Source organism: Oryctolagus cuniculus, chromosome 6 (genome assembly GCF_051225735.1).
Source record: "Oryctolagus cuniculus isolate XC-2025 breed Fujian yellow rabbit chromosome 6, ASM5122573v1, whole genome shotgun sequence".
Classification (NCBI taxonomy): Eukaryota; Metazoa; Chordata; class Mammalia; order Lagomorpha; family Leporidae; genus Oryctolagus; species Oryctolagus cuniculus.
The window spans coordinates 148,240,731-148,256,114 of NC_142872.1; the positions used below are offsets into that span (position 1 = coordinate 148,240,731).

Here is a 15,384-nt window from a genome sequence, read left to right on the forward strand (position 1 = left end):
ATTAAAAATATTAAAACCAAACATGAAGAACAGGATGGAAGACGATATATTTGTATGCAATAACAGTAGCAAGGTTTCACTGATAATAAATTTTGGAATGAGTAAAACCTTAAGACATTTTGTTTTCTAGTAAGACCTTAAGCTTGAATGTGTTACTTTTGTGTTTATGTCAATTGACTTTTTCAAATCAATGTTAATTAAAGCAGTCCTTGAAATGAAATTGAAGTGAAGATACTGAAAATACAGAATTTATTTAGAAAAAGCCAGAGCTGGAACTGATTGTGTTGCTGTTTTGATATTTTATTTTCTGCCTGAAATCCAAGATTCCTTCTTAAATATTACAGCAATGTGTGTTAAGAATACAGATAAGATCCCCTGTGTCATGAACTAAAAAGACAAGGAAGATAGGAATGCATTTGCAAATTTCAGTTTTGATCGGATAATGGTTTAAGGGAAAATGACCTACATAAAAAAGTGTTCATTAAAACTTATGTTATAGCACAAATTTTGTCACCAACTAATCAATTAACGAAAGGGCACATTTTAATTGGTTCACTAGGCAAAACCTAGAGAGCTTGCTCTAAAACAAATACTGAGATAAGACAGGAGAAAATAAACAGGGCATGGACACAGCTGTTTTCAAGGGATTAATAATCAATGCAGTGGATCATTCAGGCTTCATGAATCATACATTTCTTCAGGCATGTATTGAAACTATCAATTTCTATCCAAGAAAACAGAATAGGTGACAAATGCTTGTACATACATGCATACAGTTCTGTTTACATTTTCCAGGATTTGCAGATCACTCCCTCTTCCCCCAAAAAAAGGCATCCACAGAACCTGTAGAAAGCTCTAAGCCTCACCTAGGTAAATACCACCAGCCTAAAGGAATTGAGAAGAGAAATGCCTACTCCAAATGGTAATATTAAAAATATGCACTAATCCCAGTGGTGGGCCACAGAAAGTGATGGTGATCTCCATTAACAAGAGGGCAGGAGTGGCTTCCAAAAGGAGGAGAAGTTTGGGCTGGATCCTGAAGAATGAGCTCAGAGGTCAAGAAGCCTCTCTGGAACTTCAGCTTTCTGAGTTGAAAAATTGAAGGCTAGAAGATCCCTAACAGCCTCTGTAGACATTATCTTTTATCATTTTTATGAAACTCAAAGATACTCCTAAGCCAATGTCCTCCCACCCATTGGCACCTCTTGACTCCAATCTTTTTCATTATCATTGTGCTATGACTCTTCTCCCAAGTGAAAGGAGATGATCTGACAGTGCACCTCGCCCCATTAGAAGACAGAGTCCATCACTCCAGGCGTCTCTTACTTGAATAGAGAAAGCTGAAAACAACTTTTCTCCACCAGTTCCTTCCTCCAGGATATTCTCAAGTACTTCACCAGTAAGAAAGGGAAGCCTGTTAACTGTGCTTCTGAAATTATGGGCAAGGTCACCAAAGAGTGACGATGCAGGGCAGAAACACATGAAAACATTTCTCAGAAAACAGTATTTCTCCCATTTCAGCTGAGCCGATGCTTTGTTTTTGTTTAGAAATCATAGAAACTGCAAATGAACATGCTGTATTGGGTCATCTCCCCTCCCCCCCCCAGGGAGCTGATGAATTACTACAGCGTATTCATTCAATTCTTTTCCAATTCGTCCTGCAGACTCCAGTGGGGGTTTTCACCACTCGCCAGGCAATCACTCTGTGCTCCAAGTCAGTATTGCACCAATGGGACTCTGACATTGAGAAGAAAATGAAAAAGAGCCTCAAATGAAAATGCTTTTTGAGGAAGGTGGCTAAGAGAAATTAACTCTGTACATAGATATTAATATTGAGTAAGTATAAGGAGAATTTCATTTCTCTAAGTGGAAACAAGTTATGTTTCATGATTTTGATTAAGCAAAGCTAGAAAGGTTATTATATTTTGTTTTCTAATTTCAAATGCACTCTATTGCGTTTGTTGTAGATTAGGAGATTGTTTTTTCTTGATCAAAAAGTGATTTTTTTAGCATATTGAATATTATTCTAAGCATATTAAGGTTGCAAGGAAGTCAATATCACATTTATGTTTTAGAAGAATATATGTGCATATGTATATATAAAAGTATATATATATAATCTGAATTTTAATATATGCCATCATTATGTTAAATAATATTTTATGATTATTTTCTCTGTAATTTCTAATAAAATTCTTTGATGGATTTTATGCCTGTTGCAGAAAAACAAATAAATAATAAAAAAACTAACCACCTTGTTCAATTTCATAACTGAACAGGGTAAAACAGGAATTTGAGGTTAGCTCTTCTGATTCCAAAGCCCTGAACCACTACCTTTTTATTTTTTTAACAGAAAAAATAGATACAGAGATGGAGAAATAGATTGCTCTCATCCTTTAGTTCATTCCCCAAATGCCTTCACTGAGCAGGGCTGAGCACATGCCAAAGCAGGCAGCTGGGAATTCAACCCAGGTGGCTACATGAGTAACAGGAATCTAGTTATCTGAACTAATACTGTTGCATCCCAGGGTCTGTATTAGCAGGAAGCTGAAATGGGAGCTGGAGCCACGACTCAAACTCAGGTCCTCCAGCATGAGAAATGGGTGCTTCAGCTGGAGTCTAACTCTGGATCAAGCTCCTCCCATTGAACCACCGTCTTTTACTTTATATCCCTAAAATGCCCTGCTATGTGCTAAGCAATTATTAGATAATGAAAAAATGTTTTTCCATCTGCTGATCTTTTCTGTTTGAGAGAGTAAGAGTAGATTTTTATTAGATTTTAAGTGCATAGGAATGTCACTTCTGTCATGAAGAAATGGAGATTGTAGATGTAAGTTTCAGAACCTGACTAACTTGGTCATAACCTGCTCTATTTGTCTACACCTAAGGTGTGCTACATAACATCATGTGTCTACCTCAATTTTCCCATCTCTAAAACTGACATTTTAGTTTTAGAGATGGAAGGCAGTTAGAGTATTTACTAGAATATGAACTAATTAGGTTACATCTTTACATAACTGTGATTCTGTCATATGTCATATGTTCATTAATCTTGTTATTCAATATGTTTATTACTTATATTAGGCCATATTCATATATAATAGTTTATTAAAATTAATAAGTTTCATTGGCTAAATTCCACCTCTGGTGATTTGATGTGAAATCTTTCCATTATATATTTCTTCTTTTAAAACTTAACTCTCTTAGTTTTGTATGGTCTGTTCATTCAATAGGAATACATCTTAGAGAAATATTAGCTTAGTCTTTACTTCCAGTCTTACTATGTATGACTACATCAAATGGTGTCTTTCTGCCCAGAGTCTGGAGAAAGGATTTCAAATGGATGAGCTTAAACAAAAAAAAAAAGGGGGTGGGGGGTGTTCAGTAGGTAGAAAGGGAAGCAGTGGGCTGAAGAGAGGATGAACATTCTGTCCAGGAAAGTCTAGCCTTCCTCACACTTTAATATGTGTATTATCTCGATTGGCTGATAATTAGTGGAAATAAAGGAAAATAAAATCACTGGTAATACTAATATTCAACGATAAGCATGCTTAATTAATCTTTTGACTGTACATTTCATTTTTTTTTCTCTTAGTGTTAACATTTGTCCTGTCCTTTCTCTTTGGTACTTCATATGCATATAATTTTGTGCTCCTTTTTCACTCAATTATACATCAGATTTTTTTTAAAGATTTTATTTACTTTATATGAGAGGTAGAGTTACAGGCAGTGAGAGGGACAGAGAGAAAGGTCTTCCTTCCATTGGTTCACTCTCCAAATGGCTGCAATGGCCAGAACTGCGCCAATCCGAAACCAGGAGCCAGGAGCTTCTTCCCAGTCTCTCATGTGGGTACAGGGACCCAAGGACCTGAGCCATTTTCTACTGCTGTCCAAGGCCATAGCAGAGAGCTGGATTGGAAGTGGAGCAACCGGGACTAGAACCGGCGCCCATATGGGATGCCGATGCCACAGGCGGAGGATTAACCTACTGCGCTAGGGTGCCAGCCCCACAGATGTTTTTCTTTTTATTACATAGCATGTAAAACAATTCTAATAGCCACACAAATTAGTCCATTATTTTAATTAACTTTTTTCTCCTAAATATTACACATTTATTTTTATATCATAAATATATTGTTTCTTTTTTATTGTAGTCATCAATAATTTTGGGAAGAGTATTTTGTGTATAAAACACGTGCTTATTGAGTTCTTAATAGGTATCATGACCAGGGCTTGGCCCTATGGGGTTGACATTGATAGGTTATGGAATGCCCAGCCTTTGAGAACCTTTGAATCTATTGAAAAGACTGAGAAGTAAACTAGTGAATGTAGTTCCTCAAATAACTCACTAAAAGGTTATACCTGCTGTTCAAAATTCATTAAGGAAATCAAGAGGAAGGCAGCATCTCTCCCGGGCAGATGCCTGGGATGGCTACCTGAATGAGATAATGCTTGAACTTGAGGTTGAAAAGCAAGTAGACATCAACTATGCAAAATTGTGGAGACGGACATTTGCCAAGTGGGAAAGAGCTTTTACAAATGTGCATGGCTGTCTGAGGAATAATGCTTGTCCAATATGTCAGGGGGAAAGAACTAGTAATAGACAACATGGCACTTTCCAGGTATTCTGCTAACCACATTACATTTGTTAGTCTACGGCCAGCAGTGTTTCTGAACTAGTGCATTTTTCCAGGAAAACAAGAGGCTAAATCCACTTTTATAACTTGCTCAAATACAGTGAATGTAGAGCAAAATTGGATTTGATCCGCACAATGTGACTTTTTTATTTTAAAATTTTGTTAATATAAAGAGAACAGATTTCATAGGTACAAGTCTAAAAAGATAACCATAATTCTCTTTCTCCCCCTCCCTCCCACACTCTCTCTCCTTCCTCCCTTTCTTTTTTTTTTCTTTAATTTTTCAAAATGTAGCTTTCAATCCAGTCTATAATCACAGACCTAATGTGGCACAAATCATACTATTAAACAAGTAAAAAGTAGAAATATCACATTTCCACAGGTATATGAACAAGAGCTAAAAACAATGTGATTCTAGAAACCAGAATCAATCCTATTGCATTTGATTTGTTAGGAATGACATTAGCAAGGCCTTAAGCATAACTGACCCTTCCCAAAATAGTAGATTAAAGACTCTCAGAAATGCAGTGGTCACTAGGATTTTTATTTAGAAATAACACCTTGAGCCAGCACTGCAGCACACTGGATTATGCCACCACAGCTGCACCAGCATCCCAAATGGGCACCAGTTCACTGTTCCACTTCTGATCCAGCTCCCTGATAATGCGCCTGGGAAAGCAGCAGAAGATGGCTTAAGAAACTAGGCCCCTGCCACCCATGTGGGAGACCTGAAAGGACCTCCTGTGTTCTGGCTTCAGCCTGGCCCAGCTCTGGCTGTAGTAGCCATTTGGGAAATGAACCAGTGGATGGAAAATCCCCCCCCCCAACCCCTTCCTTCTCTCTTTCTCTGTAACCTGTCTTCCAAATAAATAATTCTTTTAAAAAATCACCAAGTATTTGTATATTAGATTTCAGCACATTAATGAGTGTCAAATTATGGAAAGATTTTTGCATTGTATAGGAGAAAGTTTAACAAGTAGAATAGCATTTTAAAAGCTTAGTTAGATTGGCCATAGATGTCTAAATTCATTTCCTTATAAGAATTCCCAGTGTAGAGGCATGCATAGAGGTTCATAGGGTATGCATATTTTTAAGAATCTTGAGTATATTTGCTTTTTTTGGAATATGTGCCAGTTATTAAGCTATGTTTGTTTCTTAGAAAAATCTTTTATAATCTTCTTGTGGTGTTGGGCCTGGTTCTCAGTAAGTCATGTTTCTTCTTTGCCAGCTGGATTTCTGTTAGATATAATTGGCAGAATTATTTGGTTCCAGTCTTCAGCACTGTTTTGTGTCATTCCCAGAACCAGTTTCACTGCACACTCAGAAGTTCCAGATATGGATGGAACCATTGCTCCTTGCAGTCTCACTGTCAACTCTGTAGAATCTGCTCTCCAGGTATCTAGAGTCTAAGTGCTCCAACTTTCCCCTCTGTCAACTCTAAAAATGGAGCTACATCTCGGAGTTCTTTATTTCTGTGTTACCACTATGTCCTCCTTTAACATAATCACCATCCAAGTTTAGAAAGCAATCCACTTCCTTAATTTATCCATGTTCAAAAATATTCACAAAACAAGGCTTGTTAGGTTTGGAATTTCAAATAGGAAATCTTTCCTTGGAGAAACCTGAAAGGATAAACAAATGTGAGTCTAGATATCCCTTTAATATATAGACTGCAATTCCTTTCAATATATGCCCAGTAGTGGAATTACAGGATCATATAATAATTCTATTTTTAGATTTTTTAAAGATATCCATATGTATTTCAAAAGAGTTACAGAGAGAGAGAGAGATCTTCAACCCACTGGTTCAGTGTCCAGATGGCCACAATGGCCAGTGCTGGGCCAGACCAAATCCAGGAGCCAGGAGCATCATCCAGGCCTCCCATGTGGGTGGCAGAGGTCCAGACACTTGGGCCATCTTCTGTTGTTTTTCTCAGGCCATTAGCAGGAAGCTGCATCAGATGTGGAGCAGCCAAGACACAAACATCACCCATAGGGGATGCTGGTGTGGTAGATGGCAGCTTTACCTGCTATGCCATCTAGTTTTAGATTTTCAAAAACTTCAAATGGTTTTTCATAAGCTGTATTAACTTAAAAAGGTTCCCTGCCTCTTTGGTTCTTTTTAAAAATGGGTTGTGGTGGGTATTGTGGCATAACTAGTTAAGCTGCTGCTTGTAACACTTGCATCCCATATCCGAGTGCCTGGTTTAAATACCAACTACCCTGCTTCTAATCTAGCTTCCTGCTACTGTGCCTGAAAGACAGCAGAATGATTGCTTGCCCAAGTATTTGGGTTCCTGTCACCCACACGAGAGACTCTAATATAATTCCTGGTTCCCAGATTTGAACTAACCCAGCTTCAGCTGCTGCAAGCATTTGGAGATTGAACCAGAACATGGAAGATTGATCTCTCTCTCTCTCTCTCTCTCTCTTTCTCTTTCCCTTTCAAATGAATGAATAAGTAAATAAATAAGTCTTTAAATTTGGTTATTTTTTGTTATTAAGGTGTATGACTTCTTTACATATCTTGAATATCAGCCCCTGATCAAATGCATTTTTAAGGAATGTATTAATACATTAGAACCTCAGGTTTATAGTAAGTGCATGCTGATTACTACATCAACTCTCATCAATTTTCATGTTCATGTGTATTAATAGGAAGAGAACAGATTCAACATAGTTCATAGATATAATTCTAAGAATATAATGATATGTTCCTTCCTCTCTCTCTTTTCCCTCCCTCTCTTCCTTTCTTCCTTCTTTCTGTCCTTCCTTCCTTTCTTTTTTTAACTTAAGCATTGTTTTGTTAATCTGTGAGTTTTCTTTTTATTCTACTATTTCCTTTGCTGTGCAGAAGCTTTCTAGCTTGTTGAAATTCCATTTGTTTGTTTTGTTTTTGTTGCTTCTTATACCCAAGAAATCTGTGCCCAGATAAGTGCCATTGAGTACTATTCCCATGTTCATTTTAATTAATAGCACATATCATGCTATCTTGTTTTCTATACAGATGTTCATCGTAGAGATCTTTAATGTCCTTGGTTCAGTTTATTCCAAGGTATTTGATTTTTTTTGTAGCTATTGTGAATGGGATTGATCTTAGAAGTTCTTCCTCAGCCATGGCATTGTCTGTGTATACAAAGGCTGTTGATTTTTGTGCATTGATTTTATACCCTGCTACTTTGCCAAAATCTTCTTTGAGTTCCAATAGTCTCTTAGTAGAGTTCTTTGGGTCCCCTAAAAAAAGAATCATATCATCTGCAAAGAGGGCTAGTTTGAGTTCTTCCTTCCCAATTTGTATCCCTTTAATTTCTTTTTCTTGCCTAATAGCTCTGGCTAGAACTTCCAGAACTGGTGGTGAGAGTGGGCATCCCTGTCTGGTACTAGATCTCAGTGGAAATGCTTCCAACTTTTCCCCATTCAATAGGATGTTGGCTGTGGGTTTTTCATAGATTGCTTTGATTGTATTGAGGAATGTTCCTTCCAAACCCAGTTTGCTTAGAGTTTTCATCATGAACGGGTGTTGTATTTTATCAAATGCTTTCTCGGCATCTATTGAGATAATCATATGATTTTTCTTCTGCAGTCTGTTAATGTGGTGTATCACATTGATTGTTTTGCGCACATTAAACCATCCCTGCATCCCAGGGATAAATCCCACTTGGTCTGGGTGGATGATCTTTCTGATGTGTTGTTGCATTCTATTGGCAAGAATTTTATTGAGGATTTTTGCATCTATGTTCATCAGGGATATTGGTCTGTAATTCTCTTTCAATGCTGTATCTTTTTCCAGCTTAGGAATTAAGGTGATGCTGGCTTCATAGAAAGAATTTGGGAGGACTCCCTCTTTTTCGATTGTTCTGAATAGTTTGAGAAGAATTGGAGTCAGTTCTTCTTTAAATGTCTGGTAGAATTCAGCAGTGAATCCATCTGGTCCTGGGCTTTTCTTTGTTGGGAGGGCCTTTATTACTGTTTCAATTTCTGTCTCAGTTATGGGTCTATTTAGGTTTTCGATGTCTTCCTGGTTCAATTTAGGTAGGTTGCATGTGTCCAGGAATCTATCCATTTCTGATAGGTCTCCCTGTTTGCTGGCATACAAGTCCTTGTAGTAATTTCTGATGATTCTTTTTTATTTCTGTGGTGTCTGTTGTTACATTTCCTTTTTCATCTCTGATTTTATTGATTTGGGTCTTTTCTCTTCTTTTTTTAGTTAGTTGGGCCAATGGGGTGTCAATTTTGTTTATTTTTTCAAAAAACCAGCTCCTCGTTTGGCTGATTTTTTGTAATGTTTTTTTTTTTTGGATTCAATCCTGTTGATTTCTTCTCTGATTTTAATTATTTCTCTTCTCCTACTAGATTTGGGTCTGGTTTGCTGTAGGTTTTCTAGATCCTTGAGGTGAATTGAAAGCTCATCTATTTGGTGCCTTTCCAATTTCTTGATGTAGGCACCTATTGATATAAACTTTCCTCTTAACACTGCTTTTGCTGCGTCCCATAAGTTTTGGTATGTTGTGCTGTTATCCTCATTTACTTCCAGAAAATTTTTGATTTCTCTTTTAATTTCTTCTGTGACACATTGTTCATTCAGGAGCATGTTGTTCAATCTCCACGTGTTTGTGTATGCTCTAGGGATTCCTGAGTTGCTAATTTCCAACTTCATTCCTTTATGGTCTGAGAAGCTGCATGGTATGATTCTAATTCTTTTGAATTTGCTGAGACTTGCTTTATGGCCTAGTATGTGGTCAATCCTAGAGAAGGTTCCATGTACTGCTGAGAAGAATGTAAAATCTTTAGCTGTAGGATTGAAAGTTCTGTATATATCTGTTAGATCCATTTGGGCTATAGTGTCGTTTAAATCTACTGTATCCTTGTTGATCTTCTGTCCTATTGATCTGTCTATTTCTGAGAGTGGAGTATTGAAGTCCCCCAGTACTATTGTATTGGGGTCTAAGTCTCCCTTTAAGTCCCTTAACAAATCTTTTAGATAAACCGGTGCCCTGTAGTTAGGTGCATATACATTGATAATTGTTATATATTCTTGTTGTATTGATCCCTTAATCATTGATCCCTTAATCATTATGTAGTGTCCCTCTTTATCTCTCTTAACAGTTTTTGTGGTAAAGTTTATGTTGTCTGATATTAAGATGGCTACACCCGCTCTTTTTTCATTTCTGTTGGCATGGTATATCTTTTTCCAGCCTTTCACTTTCAGTCTGTATGGATCTTTGTTGGAAAGATGTGTTTCTTGTAAGCAAATAGATGGGTTTTGTTCCTTAACCCAATCAGCCAATCGGTGTCTTTTAACTGGACAGTTCAGGCCATTCACGTTCAATGTGACTAATGATAAGTGGTAACTTTGCCCTGCCATTTGCCAAAGATAAGTTCTAATATATGCTTTGAATTCCCTGTGATCTTTTGCTGTGAGGTTTCCTTCCTTTACCTTCTTTCATATTGATGACCGTGTTTCTGTGTTTCTGTGTGTAACACATCTTTAAGCATCTTTTGCAGGGCTGGACGAGTGGCAACAAATTCTTTCAATTTCTGTTTGCTATGAAAAGTCTTTATTTCACCTTCATTCACAAATGATAGCTTTGCAGGATATAATATTCTGGGCTGGCAGTTGTTCTCTCTTAGTACCTGGGCTATATCTCGCCATTCCCTCCTAGCTTGTAGGGTTTATGATGAGAAGTCAGCTGTGAGTCTGATTGGAGATCCTCTGAGAGTAATTTGACGTTTCTCTCTTGCACATTTTAGGATCTTTTCTTTATGTTTCACTGTGGAGAGTTTAATTACAACGTGTCATGGTAAGGCTATCTTTTAGTCGTGTTTATTAGGGGTTCTGTGAGCTTCCTGTACTAGGATTTCTCTGTCCTTCTCCAAACCTGGGAAATTTTCTGCTAATATCTCACTAAAAAGGCCTTCTAATCCTTTCTCCCTCTCCATGCCTTCAGGAACTCTTTGAACCCGAATGTTGGGTTTTTTAATAGTATCCTGAAGATTCCTGACAATATGTTTTAGATTTCTAATTTCTTCTTCTTTTCCTTGGTCTGACTGTATCCTTTCCCGTTCTCTGTCTTCTAAGTCCGATATTCTCTCTTCTGCTTCACCCATTCTGTTTGTAAGGCTCTCTATTGTGTTTTTCATTTGATCTATTGAATTCTTCACTTCATTATGATTTCTCGTCACTATCCCAGTTTCCTGTTGTACTAGTTGTTTCGTTTCATTTTGATTCCTCCTTAATAGTTCATTTTCACGAGAGAGATTTTCTATCTTGTCCATTAAGGATTTCTGTAGTTCAAGAATTTGTTTTTGAGAACTTCTTAATGTTCTTATCAATTTTTTGAGATTGTCATGGTGACTTCCTTGTTTTTATTGCCTCGGTTTTTGCATTTGTTATTTGGCATATTGGAGATATTTGGTTTCTTCACTGTGGTGCTTTTTCTTGTTATACTATGACTCTAGATTAAGTGGACTGTCTGTTTTTGATGGAGCCTTAGAGGCTTGAGATGGATTTGGCCTGAGAGCTCTGTTTGGTGTGCCAAAGGTGACACTTCCAGGTTAGGTGTGGTAGATCTCTCTCTCTCTTTCTTTCTTTTTTTGATTCAAAAGGGAAGTAATTCCGCACAGCTGAATGAAGTTGGAGGTAGTTAGCAGGCAAATGATATACCCACAGGAGCCAGAGATCAGAAGCTCTTTCCCAAGGACCACACAGGGAATCTGTTCGGCCCTCAGAGTGGGCTCAAATTCTCCTTCAGTCTCCCACTGGGTTGCCAAAGTTACGGAATTGTAGCGTCTCTGGAGAGTACTCACATGAATTCCATGAGTTCTCTCCCCCACCGTCTCTTTTTTCACAGTCTCAGTTCAGTAGCACCACAAATTTACTAGGCCCTAATCTCCTGTTAATTCGCCTGCCCAGAGTCAGGTTTTTCTGCCAGGCTCAGGGCCGGTGCAGACTTGAGGTCGCTCTGCTTATGACGTATGTCCAAGATGGCGCCTGCTCTTTGTCTTGCTTGCCCTTGAGAGGTGAGCGGAGAGAGAGAAACCCGTGTCCGTACCAGTCACCTTTTTTTTTCTCTCTCTCTCTCTTCCAGTTAGCCTGGTGAACTTCCGCCCCCCCCCCCGGGGGGGTCATTCCCTCTAGTCTCCTCTCTCCGCTTGCCTGCCGGTGTCTCTGGCTATTGAGGTTCGGCTCACCTCGCGTTCCAGCGCTGGTGTGTTGAGTCTGCCGCTGGTGTCCCGAACTGTGGGCTCCCATGCTCTCCACGCAAGTCCACTGTGAATCAAACGTTCCGGAAGAGTTTCTTCTGCTGTTTCCTCCCCTACTCTTCCTTGAACCTGCAGTATCTCCACTTTTATTAAACTGTCTCTCCCCGGACTATCAGTGTGCTCCCTTCCTATTCCGCCATCTTGCCTCCTTCCCTGTTCTACAAAAAAAGAACCAAACAAAACCCAGTGAAAGTGAGAAGTTGGAAAGATTTTTAATATTAAATATAGGGTATAAGCTGAGTATGTACTTATATAACTTTCTATGAAATATGACTTTTTATAAATGTATTATTTCTCTCCAGTTACTGGGGGTTAAGTTCTTTGAAAGAACCACACTAGGTTGATTCACACTTGAAGACATGGAGTACATCTTGTGTAAAGCATAAAGACTGACATTAAAAACAAGTATAATAGAGCTTCTATTATTTTCTTTCTTCAACTTAATGATTTGCATATTTTCAGATAGCTCCTGGGTTGCATCCCATTTCGCAGGTCATTAGCTTAAAATGGTCATGAAATTATTTGTGTAATGACTTCTCTTCATATTATGTCTCTTGTATTAGCATTAAGATTTTGAGTTAAGGGTCAGCACTTTGGCATAATAGGCTAAGCCTCTACCTGCAGCACCAGCATCTCATTATGGTGCCAGTTCAAGCCCCAGCTGCTCCCCTTCTGATTCCGCTCTCTGCTCACAGCCTGGGAAAGCAGTAGAAGATGGCCCAAGTCTTTGGGCCCTGCACCCATGTGGGAGACTCGGAAGAAACTCCTGGCACCTGGCTTCGGATCATCCTCACTCCTGCTGCTGCATCCATTAGGGAAGTGAACCAGTGGACAGAAGACTTTTCACTCTGTCTCTCCTTCTCTCTGTCAATAAACCTGCCTCTCAAATAAATAAATACATCTTTTAAAAAAGATTATGAGTTATTTATTAATAAAATGTCCTTTTCTGAAAAGCCAGATAAAAGAAAAATTTGAGATAAAGACAAATTGGTAAGAACAATAAAGTGATCAAAAGTGATACTTCTTCAAAACCTAAAATCTAGTGGAACAAACTGGTATGAAAGCAGCTGAGGGTAAAATACAACTGAATGGAATTCATAAGAAATAGCAGAATGAAGCACTTGCTGTAAGGCTATAAGAGTAGTAGCTAAGCATTTGGTCTAGAGGCTCAGCACAGACATCAAAGACAGAAGCCATATTGCCACTATATTATCGGCCCAGTCTAGCTGTATTCATACACCACTCCAAGTTGTGAGCGGCCCATCCTCAGACACTCTTTGTCAGAGCCATGAAAGTTTGATTTTGCAGAATAATTTAGCAGAAACTACCATGTCAGGATCACAGAATTTTATTTTATTTTATTAATGCCATGATCTTTAGATGAACACTTTGAGAGTAAGAAAACTGATGGATTCAACCCAGGAGTATTTTTGTATAAATTAAAGGGAAAAATCCCTTAGTTATGGCAATATTTAATAGTATTATTTCCGTTTCAACCAATTTTCATCATGATGGGAATCAAAGTCATAATTACGGAGAACATGCCTAAGGTTTTAAGAATAAGTCTCAGGGCACAGTAGGTTCAGCCTCCGCCTTCAGTGCTGGCATCCCATATAGGCACCACTTGGAGTCCTAGGAGCTCCACTTCTAACCCAGCTCCTTGCTAGTGACCTGGGAAAGCATTGAAAGATAGCCCAATGTGGGAGACCCAGAAGTTTCTAACTTCAGACTTCAGATAGGCTCAGTTCAGGTCGTTGCAACCATTTGAGGAGTGAACAAGAAGATAGTTCTCTTTGTTTCTCCCTCTCTCTGTAACTGGCTCTCAAATGCATACATACATACATACATATTTTAAAAAAAAAAATAAGTCTCAATGCTGCAAGGAAAGATAATGGGGAAAGGGAAGAGTTAACTTGGATCAAAGGGTCTTGCTTGAGATAGGTATCGAGGTGCAGCCAGTGAAGTTGCCCTCTGGGATGTCTGCATCCCGTTTTGTAACTGGCTGCTCCACTTTCCATCCCACTTCCTGCTAGTGCACCTGGGAAAACAGAGGAAGATACCTCAAGTACTTTGACCTTTGCCACCCATGCAAGAGACCTGTTTGGAGTTCCAGTCTCCTGGCTTCAACCTGGCCAGCCTTGGCCATTGCAGCCATTTGGGGAATGAATTAATCATGGAAGTTCTCTTTCTCTCTTTCTCTCTCTCTCTCCCTCTCTCTTTATCTCTATGTTTTTCAAATAAACATTTTTTTTCATTTTCAAAGATATTTGCTTGCTGTCTTTCATTTCATACCATCCAGCCATCAAGCTCATCTAAACATTTTATTATAGGAAGAAATCAACATTTCTGGGTAGTTAATAAGAAAAAGGAAAATCGACATTTTCAGGAAGTTACTAAGAGAGTTGAAAAATCAATTTAATTTCACAAATATTTACCAAATCCATAGTAGATAAGGAATTCTGAATAGAATTATGAGACAAACTTAACCTTTTACCTCAAGGACCTTAGAAGTTATCTTAAATAACTTAGAATTTAGAGATGAAATGTCTCACTTCACCTATACTCTCAGGAAAGCCAATATGGATATTTTCCCAATAATCTTCTCTTTGACCATAGAAAATGTTCTCAATAGGAATATTGAGAATGAGGGTTAACAAGGAAACTAGGTTAAAACAAGAGTTGCTAATAATTATGTAACTGAGTCCTAAGCAAACACAATTTTCTTCAGCTCTACTTTTTACAATTTTTTTTAAAAAGTATCCTATCATATTTTTTCACTTCCCTGCATGAGCATATTTTCTTCTTTTTTTTAAAAAAAAGAGTTATTTGTTTGGAAGGCAGAAAGAGAGAGAGACATCTGTCATCTTCTGGCTCACTTAAATGACCAAATGGTCAGGGCTGGGTCAGGCTGCATGCATGAGTCTGGAACTGCATCTGGGTCTCCCACAAGGATAGCAGATGCCCCAACAACGGGGTCAGACTTTAGCGCTTTCCCAGGCAAATTAGCAGGTAGCTGGATTGGAAGCAAATAAGCCTGGACTCAAACTGGTGCTGTACTATAGGATGCTAGTGTCATAGTCAGCAGCTTAGCCACTGAGCCACTACCTTGGCCCCACATACAATTTTGTAATAATCCTCAGTTGATTCTGAATCATTCCGGTCAGCTAACTGCTTTATGCTAAATCATTATAAAATGACTTAGTCTTGTAATCACTCTTTCTTCACAAAATTATCAATTTTGAACAATGTGTATTGTTCATTCTATTCATCTTTTGTGATTCAATTATACTCAATTCCTGCTTGTAATTAATTAGGAGACAATTTCATGGAAGGATACCCAAGGCATTTCATGTTGTCTTGTTTGGAAGAGAATGAGGATTTTCCAGGCTTGCATCCATCAGAGGAAAGGTAACATCCAGGTGGTTGCTTCCAAGACATTCGCAAATTGAAATAAGAAGTATGTTTTGGAATTGTGAAAACTTCTA

General features: G+C 38.3%; 1 long non-coding RNA gene across 1 annotated transcript; it reads left to right on the top strand.

Annotated features, from left to right (window-relative positions):
• Positions 1-1,649: 1,649 nt before the first annotated feature.
• LOC127490615 (uncharacterized) lies at positions 1,650-12,811 on the top strand. Its single transcript, XR_007918717.3, has 3 exons — positions 1,650-1,836; positions 5,939-6,032; positions 12,595-12,811. It is a non-coding gene; the product is annotated as an uncharacterized LOC127490615 (long non-coding RNA).
• Positions 12,812-15,384: the final 2,573 nt, after the last annotated feature.